The 9669-nt window shown below is 45.3% G+C and overlaps 2 long non-coding RNA genes across 2 annotated transcripts; one reads left to right on the forward strand and one right to left on the reverse strand.

The window, feature by feature from the left end:
• The first annotated feature begins 5507 nt into the window (after positions 1-5507).
• On the forward strand, positions 5508-7762 carry LOC120968006 (uncharacterized). The gene is made up of 5 exons (XR_005761921.3): positions 5508-5934; positions 6237-6354; positions 6460-6708; positions 6830-6913; positions 7010-7762. It is a non-coding gene; the product is annotated as an uncharacterized lncRNA (long non-coding RNA).
• A 101-nt stretch (positions 7763-7863) lies between these two features.
• LOC120968007 (uncharacterized) lies at positions 7864-9145 on the reverse strand. Its single transcript, XR_005761922.2, has 2 exons — positions 8711-9145; positions 7864-8306 (listed from the first exon to the last, which is right to left on the reverse strand). It is a non-coding gene; the product is annotated as an uncharacterized lncRNA (long non-coding RNA).
• Between the last annotated feature and the right edge of the window lie 524 nt (positions 9146-9669).

The raw sequence follows: 9669 nt of genomic DNA on the forward strand, positions 1-9669 counted from the left end.
CGATCAGAAAACCGTCCCAAAGGGGTTAAGCTAAGATTCGAATACGATCATATAGCCCCCAGTGGCTTTGGCGTTGCCGATCAAGAGGGTACCGACAGCTATGTTCTCTTTGGTTCGAATACGACCTATGTTTGAACAGGAAGCCCCCAAATGACCTTGAGAGTTGTTTAACGACGCTGATTCGAATACGATCCACGTCGGTTCCCAAAGGGGGTTGAGCTATGGTTCAAATATGACCAAGAAACTCCCCAATGAGCTCGGCAGTGTGCCGATCAAAAAGGGTATCGACAGCTATGTTCTCTTTGGTTCGAATACGACCTATGTTTGAACAGGAAGCCCCCTAGTGATCATTAGAATATTTAACGACTCTGATTCGAATACGATCAGGGTCACACCAAAAGGGTTAAGCTAAATTCAAATACGATCAGCTCCCAATGGTCATTAAAGCAGGGTACCTATATTTGAGTTGTGCTTTGTAACATACTCTCTTTGGTCCCTTTAATTTTTCCTGAGAACTCGAACTTTGCGAGAGATAACCTCTTTTTGAACTGGAAATTTGTAAACCGGATATTAAGAGCTTCAAAGCTTTATAAGATACAAATTTACCTTGAGCCGGACGTTTGAACCGGATTTGAGAGCTTCAAAACTTTGCGGGAGAAAGATATCTCTTGAACCGGATTTTAAACCGGAATCTTTATTTGAACCGGCAATTTTCTGACGGCCTTTAAAGTTTCATCAATATGGTAGCAGCCTCCGGAACCGGGTTATCATTCCCTCCAACGACCCGGGGTTCCCGAGTCATGTCACTGTAGCCCCTGAGTCTCAAGATGACTCGAGGAGTTGGCTTGAGATTCTCCATATTTAACCGTGATATAAACCGGCATAACTTGTATATCATTGGTGTTGATAACACGATGTGTATCCACAGAAGGTTGAGGTGACTGCGGCGGGTTATAAATGATCATGTATGAGCCGTGTCAGCAACTCGGCCAATGGTTCCTTCCAACTGGTTGTTTGAAGTTTAACCAAACTGTAGTGATGGCGACTTGTGCGCATGTCCATTGAGCCATCCAGGTGCAGACGGCGGGTTGATAGTATATGATAATTTGCTTCCATTTTGTTGAAAGAAAACCGGGCTACCCAAGCTGTGACTTGCTCATACTCAATAAACAGCTCATGCAGATGGGTGCAGCCCGGTGTGTTGATGTAGACAAGGCCGCGAGAGACGGATGGAAAAGACAACCGCCGCGTCAGAGGCAGCTCAAACAGATGATCCGGCCGTGGCGTTGTAAGCCGGCGCGGATGAGCGAGTTAACCACATCGTTTTGACGTAGTGAACAATTGTCCTGCATCAACACTACTGCAGACCAAGACAAAGATAAACTGCTCTTTGATAAAAAATAATATGTACCAATAAAATATATTTTAGATGGATCACCTGATGTGCCAGGCCGGAAATAATCCGCCATGAAATTAATGATTGCTAGGTGAAGTTGAAGTCGCTCACGGGTGAACCGGCCGCGGCGTGGTAAACCGGTGCAGACGGGTGAGTTGACCATGGCGTTGTAAGCCGGCACGGACAGCGAGTCGGCCACGGCGTTGTAAGCTGGCGCAGACACGTGAACCGGCCGCGAGGGCGGACGGGCGAGTCGTCCGTGGCGTTGTAAGCCGGTGCAAACGGGCAAATTGTCCTCCTCGTTGTAAACCGGCGCGGTCGCAAGAAACGGCCACGGCGCGGTAAGCCGGCGCGGTCGCAAGAGACGGCTACGGTGTTGTAAGCCGGTGCGGGGGTCCGTTGAATAACGAAGACCACCTGTGCCAAAAGATGTTGGCGTGCCTCCATCTCCGCAGTATAATATCACTTTTTGTCATAAATAATTGCCCTGCATAAACAATATTGCAGATCAAGGCAGAGATAAGCTTGTTCTTTGACAAAACAACATGTGCTAATAAAACAAACTTGGATGGATATCACCTGATTTGTTTGGACGACGGATGATCCGTTTATCGGGACAGAGGTGGCTCAGGTAGACCAGCGGCTCAATATAGTTCCGGCGGCTCAGAGCGGCAAGGGCGGCTCAACACAGCTCCGGCGGATTGATGTAAATTAAGCTGCACGGGCGGCGACTTGCGCACACCTATGCACGTCTACTGTAGCACCAGCACCCACATGAGTCTTCCTCTGTCCCCCTTTTCTGAATAACAATCGGCTTTGAATGCCTTGAGATCCAAGTCGTTGTGCTTGACGCATAGCAAGTGTTCATTAGTAATTGGTGCATGTGGATAGCATCGCTACCCCTACTGCTGAATAATGGTTTTCTCGTAGTGTATCAGACTGATCATCGGAGTCGCTTATCCGGACACAGCAATGAAAAATTGACCCAGTATCCTGTACCCCTTGGCCTGTCCCTTGTTCACATGCTAATGCACCAGAGAAGTAGCCCACAGCGCGAGCGTCCATCAAGAAAACTGTCACAACTTTTCCATGCCTGCACCTCCGCGCGAGGCGAACCCAGCGGCTCAGAGGCCATAGGCACGGCGGCTCAGCGCAGGACCACGGTAGAGGCGGAAGTGACGTGTAAGACCCGGCCGGTGGCTCAATGCAATGGCGAGGTGAACTCGAAGCGGAGGTGTTGCCGGCGAAACTGGGGAATGAGCGCGACCCGCCGATGCGGTGAGGCAGAAGAAATCAGCGCGTGTGGCGTGGAACCCACAGCGGCGGAGGCAGACGCGACCCGGCACGGCAACTCATGCAGAAGCAGAGGGGCGTCAGCGTGGGCGACTCGTCCAATGGCAGCGAAAAACGGAGACGAAAACGACGCAGCAGCAGGCGGCTCGGGCCAGTGGTCGCTCCAAAGTGGCTCTACTCAGTTGCGGGGCAGAGTGAGGAGAAGAGCCACTGTAATGAACCGGCGACAGTAGACTTGGAAATGCCCGGTCCGAAGCGAGCCGCAGGGCGAGGCCGTGAAGGCAAGATCGATTCCCATCATCTGACCTTGCTCATCCTGGTGTTTTGTCTTTACTTGCATATTAACCCCAACATCTAGTACCGGGACGGATTGTTTGACCATATGAGAGCTTCAGTCTTTCTTGATACTAGTATATATTTTCTCTATGAGTTTGCAAAGGCAATTCCGATATGGTCACTTCCCCATGTAGCAGTTTTGGCCAATATAAAATTTGGAGTTGTGGATCAACCTGACCATCACGTGGCAGAGTATTAATTGAAGTATTATGATTGCTACTGTTGTCTTGTACGAACAGAGGTGTCTTCCCATTGTTTTGAGGACACCACATCTAGTCTGATTCCTTTGTGCGTGTGCCTCTTGATTGGTCGACCAGAAGAAAACAAGGATTCCAATGATTCGACCGCTTGGTCTCGGCGACTTGCAGCAGTAAACAAACCACAACCCAAACCCTAATTTCTCTTGAACTTTGAACGGGACTTGATCCGACCGTGCGCCTTCGAGACAATGTAAATCTTTCTGCAATGATTCCTCTTCACCCAGAAAATTGTGAATTTCTTGATCCCTGATAAAGATCCCTTCAAGAACTCAACACCACCGTACGCAGGCCCCATGGTGGGCGCCAACTGTCGTGGAATTAACACGTCAGATCTCCTAGGTGTAAGGACTTAGTCGTGAGGCCAACGCATCTTTGTAGTAGCTTGAGAGGGGTTGATTGGGATGAGAGATGCAGGGCGGATCAACGCACAAGACAAGGGGTTAGACAGCTTCGGGCCCCGGGAAACATCATCCGGTAACAACCCTACGTGTTGTTTGAGGCTAAGTCTTATTATGATCATGGGAAAGTCGCCAGCTCCGGCTCTCGGTATTTAGCCCTAGAGATTATTTCTTGTTGCCTCCCTCCTTTGGGGTGCCCTGCCCCTCCTTATATAAGTTAGAGGGGCGGGTTACATGTGGAGTCCTAGTAGGACTAGGACTAATCTATCTTCTCTTACAAGTTAATTACAAGTCCGGGTCTTGCTTCCTCGTAAAGGAAATATTCGTCATCCCTTTCTTCTTAAGCCGGCCCATCATAAACGTGAGCCGGCCTTCTGGGCCTTGGGTCTAGTCTTCTATCTGACCCGCCGTCGGGGTCATCCGTGAGTCGTCAGGCTCGTGAATCGTCTGACAGTGAGCCGCCAGACCCGTGAGTCGCCAGTTGTCCAGCGGGTCACGGTGAAGCGCCAAATCCGGCCGGGTCATACTTCCGGCTGGGTCATACCGCGGGGTATATCCCCGACAGAACTGGATTCGTATAGTAGAGCATTTATTTGGAATAGCTCCAAGTAGCGCGTGGTAGCTGCATCTACAAGATGACATAGAGATTTGTAAAGCACACACGGATCTGAATGTTGCAGACCCGTTGACTAAAACCTCTCACGTAAGCATAACGTGATCAAACCCTAGAACTCATTGAGTGTTAATCACATGGTGATGTGAACTAGATTATTGACTCTAGTAAACTCTTGGGTATTAGTCACATGGCGATGTGAACTTTGAGTGTTAATCACATGGTGATGTGAACTAGATTATTGACTCTAGTGCAAGTGGGAGACTGTTGGAAATATGCCCTAGAGGCAATAATAAAATGGTTATTATTGTATTTCCTTGTTCATGATAATTGTCTGTTGTTCATGCTATAATTGTATTAACTGGAAACCGTAATACATGTGTGAATACATAGACCACAACATGTCCCTAGTAAGCCTCTAGTTGACTAGCTCGTTGATCAATCGATGGTTATGGTTTCCTGACCATGGACATTGGATGTCATTGATAACGGGATCACATCATTAGGAGAATGATGTGATGGACAAGACCCAATCCTAAGCATAGCACAAGATCGTGTAGTTCGTTTGCTAGAGCTTTTCTAATGTCAAGTATCATTTCCTTAGACCATGAGATTGTGCAACTCCCGGATACCGTAGGAATGCTTTGGGTGTACCAAATGTCACAACATAACTGGGTGGCTATAAAGGTGCACTACAGGTATCTCCGAAAGTGTCTGTTGGGTTGGCACGAATCGAGACTGGGATTTGTCACTCCGTATGACGGAGTGGTATCTCTGGGCCCACTCGGTAATGCATCATCATAATGAGCTCAATGTGACTAAGGAGTTAGCCACGGGGGGCGTTACGGTACGAGTAAAGTGACTTGCCGGTAACGAGATTGAACAAGGTGTTGGGATACCGACGATCGAATCTCGGGCAAGTAACGTACCGATTGACAAAGGGAATTGTATACGGGATTGATTGAATCCTCGACATCGTGGTTCATCCGATGAGATAATCGTGGAACACGTGGGAGCTAACATGGGTATCCATATCCCGCTGTTGGTTATTGACCGGAGAGTCGTCTCGGTCATGTCTGCATGTCTCCCGAACCCGTAGGGTCTACACACTTAAGGTTCGGTGACGCTAGAGTTGTAGATCTCTACTACTATAGTACACGATTTTTTGAATATTTGAATCTGCCATCTTCTCTCAAGTTTTACCGGCCACATCTAGGATGGAATCATCTGTGGCCGTCAACTTATTAAATCGAACGGCCTGTATCACCCGGATTCGTCACCCACACAATCCCGCCAAACCTGAAAACGAGCCGCCCTTCTAGAGAATTCCACAACCCACGGTAGCCTCCAGGCTCTGGCAAATCGATTCCCCGCCAACCTCCTCATGCTGATCTTTCCCCCGATGCTCCGTATCCAGTATTCCAATTTCTCTAGCCCGCGGGTCACACACCTCCAGCTCCATTGGTCCACCCCCCGTCCACACACCCAGCACGGCAGCACCTCCGAATCACCTCCACGTCCAGAGTGCATTTCCAGCCCCGTCTCCTTGCAGTCTCTGGCTTGCTTCGAAATTTGTTTGCGCCTGGTGATTCCAGGCTCAGAGGAGTTGGACATCCATCTACGGCCAGGTGACCACAGGTGAGGTTGCTGATTCTTCTGCTCCTTTGGGAATTTTGCTGCGTGAGAATGTTCTGCAAGTGATTCTTCCTGCTTACAATAATATGGAATACAAATCCACTGGTCCGATTGTAGCTTGCTGATTTTTCTACTTTTCTTGCACGCAAGGTGTTTGTGTTTTTGTCCAAACAGTACACTATGAAAGGCAATGCAACATATGTTCATTCTGTTCATATCTCATGGCTATTTGTAAATTTGTATATGCTTTAATTATTTTTCTTGGGTTTGGCAACCTAAAAAATGGTCTAATTCTTATACTGTAGGTTGTGGTTGAAAACACTTGGCTTACAAAATCAAGTAAAAACGACAAGATGGAAGGCCGGGTTCCCTTCAGAGATATTACAAATGTTCACCCGACAACTTCACCAAAAGGGAACTATTGTAAGTTTTTATTATTATCTTGATATCTAATTATTATCCTTATCGATCCTTTGCCTTGACATACTATTTGTTTTTTGCTTGTTTTGTTTTGTGGGAAAATATTAGCTGTCGTTGGAGAGCAGAATGATCCTTTAGTTGAAACCAAAAATGCTACGTAAATGAATTCTTCCCAGCGCAAGCGTTACCGTGACCGGGATAGATATCTGCAAATGACTCCATATCAGAGGGAAGCCTATTTGCAAAGGAATCGTGAGTACAAAAGAATGAGGCGTGAGTGCAGCGCAAGTTGTAGCAATACACAACCAGCACCCCAGCAGAAAACTACAAGAGCTAATAAGAACATATGCATGACAGGTACTGTTCTAATCGACAAAATATTCATTTCTAATATTATCAATGACCGTTGAATGTTCATTTACCTCTTTAATATATGATGTATAATTTTTGACGGGATAAGGTTGAACCTACATTACAGGAAAGGAAGTCGTGGCCAGTTCAAACTATGAGAAGCATGATTCAGTATTTACTCAACTGGGGTCTTCATCAAAAGGAAAACAAGGTTGTCATACGTAATGAATTAACAAATATCAAATATCAAAATTTATTTTTTTGTATATTTCATCACACTGTTGTTGACCCTTTTTCCTTAAAACAGTGGCGGATGTTGGTGGTTCTGGCACAAGTCGTCCAAAAGCTGGAACTCGATTCACCATCAGTCCATCTGGCATATATTATCATCAATATCCTCGGCTATATGGAGGATTTATAGGGATGCAAGGTTTATATCACCTCCAGAGGCTATATGGAGGATTTATTCTTTCAATCTAAGTGAGATGTCACCTCCAGTTTTGCAGTTACAGGTCCAGTTCCTTCCACGAATTCCTCTCTATCCTTCAGAGGATGATGTTCTCCCCTTCAAGTTCAAAAGAAAGCAATTTCCAATTCGGCTTAGTTTTGCCATGACAATCAACAAAGCCCAGGGTCAAACCATCCCAAATGTTGGCATCTACCTTCCTGAGCCGGTGTTCTCTCATGGCCAACTCTATGTCGCTCTGTCTAGAGGGCTATCAAGACAAACAACTAGAGTACTTGCAAAGCCAAATAAGGATATTGACCCATCAGGGAAAAGCACAAAAAATATTGTCTACAGGGATGTTTTGGTATAATTCATGTACATGCTGTGTATTGCCGTGTGATGTTTCTAATATGGTTGTATTCCTGTAAATAGTACTACCCAAGAAATATAATGTTATATAGGGTTCCAGTCATTAGCTTGTCCCTGTGAGAGTTATTATGTACCAAAAGATATATTTGCAGTGGTATTATTCTAGCATATACAATACTTAAGTCTTATAGATGTACCATTCCTTTTTCAGTTATTGCATATAGCAGAAATCCAGCAACATAAGTGTGCAAATATCATTCTTTATTATACCGAGCCATTGGGATTCACATGTATATGCAATATACATACATTTTTCAGTTTTAACATACAACAGAATCATTCGGTCAACAGAAGGGAGCACAGACCATTTTGCTTTACTCATACGAAAATCAATTACAGAGTCATTACAAACCAACTCAACAATGGAGGGACATGCCCCATCCATAGATAGATTACTAATTCCAATCTGATGTGCCTGGGTAGCAAGAACATGAACAGAACCAGCGTGTTGCCTACCAATTTTCAGGAACTTACACAGGTGATAAACCAGGAACGAAGGTTACGAACACCAGCGTAGATGTTGTAGCTTCTACATGCTGGCGCTACATCAGAGTTAGCAGAATCATATTCGAACTCAATGGGGTAGTGCAATGATCCAGCGTCAAGTGCATATCATACTTCACAGTGCTCACTTCAGAGTTTTCAGCATCGAAACAATTCTCACGTTCCTGGTTATCAGCAAAGAGGATCTCGCCATGGTGATACCTTGAAATTACACCTGCAGAAGCTACAAATACAAGATATGAAAATTCACAATAATGACAACGAACCTAAAAATTGTTCTTAATATTGGCAACATCCAATATATTTAGTTACATTGAAAGGACATAGAAACAATTACAATTTAACTATATGATCTTTTTTTGTAAGCAAGAAATGGGGGCACAAATGTTTCAATCACCACGCTTATTCTTTATTTTTGGATCCTACAAATCAACAATTTTCACACTGCCCTATCAAAAAAGGGATCACACCATCAATCTTATTCTTCGTTATTTAATTGGAAAAGAAAATCCGAAATTGAATCCCCTCGGGGACATCCGATAAAATCCGAAATTGGAGTACAAACCGTGCTGATGCCTGCTAAGTGCCGAATGTTGATGTAGTGATGCTACGGTCGGTGCTACTCACCTGCGCCATCGCTCAGAGGCGTGAAGTGTGCCGCCTACCGGCGTGTGTTGTGTGCGGCTGTGGCTGCTGGATTCAGGAGCCGCTGTGCCTGCTGATGACGACTGGGCGAGGCCAGCACGATATCCGAATGGCTGGGTCGTGCGCTGCGCCAGCGGCGTGGGAGTCCTAGGGTCGGCGTTCGGCGGGTCGGCGGGGACGGGAGAAGGTGCGGCGGCGCGGCGGCGCTCCGCTCGACAGTCTTTCTTTTTATAGAACTCCGCTCGACAGCCAGAGGCAGGAGGACCTGGTTCGCGTTTTTGAGTGGGGCTCCATACAGCTAGCCCAGTGGCAAGCTTCAAGGCCCGTCTGACCGAATGTCAGCCCAAATCCATATTTTAGCCTGCAGAAGGTCCAACGATCTCCCCTCAAATAAAAAACAATTTTGTTAAAAAATAAAAAAAAAATTATAAAAAATAAAAAAATTGGGAAAAAACAGAAGGTCAAGTGGAACAGGCTATTCTCACGTTTTTTCCATTAATTTTTGGACTGTATATGGACTGATATGGACTACTAAAAAAAGTATATACGTACCGACACATATCCATTTTTTTGTTGACAATAAATATTATGCAAGGTAGAATGCATTACATTCCATGTACATCCAAGTGATGTAGAATGCACGGAGATGATTATTTCTTGAACAAACTTTAATCCCATGATGTAACTTACCGTTTTGAGAATATTTACTTCAAGTTTCTCTCTCTCTCTCTTTTTTTTGCGGGAAATTGTAGTTTGTCAAATACTCCCTCCGTAAACTAATTTAAGAGCGTTTAGATCGCTACTTTAGTGATCTAAACGCTCTTATATTAATTTACAGATGGAGTAAGTGTTAACAAAAAATTACTCTATACATGTTTTGAAAATTTAAGAAAATCAAATTTGTTCACGAACATTGTAAGTTGGCAAGAGGTTTTTCAGAG

Source organism: Aegilops tauschii, chromosome 7, assembly GCF_002575655.3.
Source record: "Aegilops tauschii subsp. strangulata cultivar AL8/78 chromosome 7, Aet v6.0, whole genome shotgun sequence".
NCBI classification, from domain to species: domain Eukaryota; kingdom Viridiplantae; phylum Streptophyta; class Magnoliopsida; order Poales; family Poaceae; genus Aegilops; species Aegilops tauschii.